This window comes from Parasteatoda tepidariorum, chromosome 3 (genome assembly GCF_043381705.1).
Source record: "Parasteatoda tepidariorum isolate YZ-2023 chromosome 3, CAS_Ptep_4.0, whole genome shotgun sequence".
NCBI classification, from domain to species: Eukaryota; Metazoa; Arthropoda; class Arachnida; order Araneae; family Theridiidae; genus Parasteatoda; species Parasteatoda tepidariorum.
In genome coordinates, this window is record NC_092206.1 from 38,669,626 (window position 1) to 38,671,801 (window position 2,176).

Here is a 2,176-nt window from a genome sequence, read left to right on the forward strand (position 1 = left end):
GTTTTAACAAAATAGTTTAATGTTCAACAATGTGTTGTTTCCCTTATAAAAGTATTGATTGTAATGTGTTTAATGCCTTGAATAATATAAATCGAACAACTGCTAAAGAAAGGCTTAAAAAGTTAAAGTAAACAAAATTCTCAAATTTTTTTATCGTAAAGTAAATAAAATTTTAAGAAGAAATATATTTTTGGGAATTTTCAAGTTTATTTTTTAGTGCTATGGTCTGCGGTTTGATAAACTTGGCCTATCTGACCAAGTGAATTACCTTAGCCTATTTGTTCCCAATTATAGTGAGTTAGACAGAAAATAAAATTACAAGTAGAAGAAGAAAAAAAAACAGCTAAGTTTTTTTATAGATAAAAATAGGATTTATTATTGAGCTTCAGTAATAAGATATTCATGGCAAGAATTATAAACAATAATACTTTCAACAATCTTTAAACACACATATTAGCTATATTGATTACAATTTATGGAGAGAAAAAAAAGGAATTCATATACTTTGAAAATTCTCAGCAAAATAACAATGAAAAAATCTTATAATCTTATTTACTTGCAACACTTATCTTTCATACAAGAGTTACAAGAGTGATCTAATTACCAAGATTAAATCTTATAAGTTAACACTTTGTTTACATTTTTTTAATAAGAACTTAGAACTCATTTGCTATTACATCAATTATTAGACAAATTTTAGTTTGCATAGGCATTAAGATATTTAAAATATTAAACACTCGACAATAAAGGTTGAAAAATCTAGTATTTTATTTCAAGAGCTAGAAAACAATATTTTCCCCCACATTTATCATAACGATATTGTTATAAAAGTTGTAAACACGGTGAATTGTATCTCCACTACAATATAACAGCTTATTCAGAATTTTAAAAACTTATTCGTCAACTATGTGTTAACAGTTTAATTAAATTTAATACTTTACAAATAAGCAGAACATTAATTTGATAATCTTACTCTGTGTACTTAAAAATTATTTCTTAAATAATACTTTAAAATGACTAAAAGATATATAGATATAAAAATGCAGTGAGCATTACACAAATCAAAATAAATTTTTAAAAAAACAGCTTTTTTAAGCTTAGGTCTCACAAAGAAAAGTTTAAATAAATGCAATAAAGTACAAATGCATGGAAGATGTATTTTTAAAAACTTTAGATTTCCTTGAGAATATTTCAAACAGCACCTAAGAAAAAGATAGATTTATTAATAGAAAACAAAATTTCAATTTCAAAGATAATAAATAAAACAATTTTGAATTAATTATTAATGTCACACTAGAGCTATACCAAAGGGTTATTGTTGATGGTTTGTGGTCTGTAACACACTGTTGTTTCTGTAATTCAAATCAAAATTATTTTTGATCTAATCAAATCAAAAATAATTTTGATTTAATTAATATCTTTTTAGAGCAGTACTAATGTATTGGTGATGCTCTGTGTTGTATACTGTTGCTTCTAAAATTTAATTCAAATTTTTTTTGGATTTGATTATCACTGCTACACTAGAGCTATACTAATAAGACTATTGGTGATGGTCTGTGTTACATTCTGTTGCATGAATTCAAAAATGAACTATGGTGACTCTATACCCACAAATTTTTTTGTTGTACAGATGTGGCACATGAAAGAAATTGTGGCATTGTGCAAGGTAAGCGATGTGAATAAAAGTAGTTTTTCTCAAGTTTCACCTGGCAGAGTTAGTTTTTAAGAGAGTTATCTATAAGAGATTTTCTCTTCATTTTTTGAATGATTATAATAACGAAGAAAGAACCACTATTTGGGATGTTTTATTGAATTAAGAATGAGAACTGAATCCTTTTGCATCCAGTCTTATAAAAGGGCAATTCCACGAAAGTGTCAACTTTTAAGTGAAATTTTTTTTTTATGAATTGCATATTTTAATTTTAAAAATATGTTCAAAAATAGCCTAAGTCTACATATTACTGTATAATTTTTGATAATTTTAAGTTTTTTGAATCTGGCAGCATTCTAAAGTAATCACATGGCTGACAAGTGAATTCTTCACATTTGTGCTCAAATTGTTTTCTTGAAAAATACTTATAAAATAAAAGAAATGTATCTTTCTTTTGCAATATTTTGATAAAAATATGCATATAGTACAAAATTTAAACATTTAAAACATAGAATGTTCATAGAT

The 2,176-nt window shown here is 25.3% G+C and overlaps 1 protein-coding gene across 1 annotated transcript in view; it reads right to left on the reverse strand.

The window, feature by feature from the left end:
* Nucleotides 1-348: 348 nt before the first annotated feature.
* Nucleotides 349-2,176, reverse strand: part of LOC107447448 (macro domain-containing protein PG1779) — a 22,852-nt gene continuing 21,024 nt past the window's right edge. Inside the window, exon 7 of the mRNA XM_016062372.4 lies at nt 349-1,202. The gene's annotated coding sequence lies outside the window, so the exon portion shown is untranslated. The remainder of the gene's footprint in view (nt 1,203-2,176) is intronic.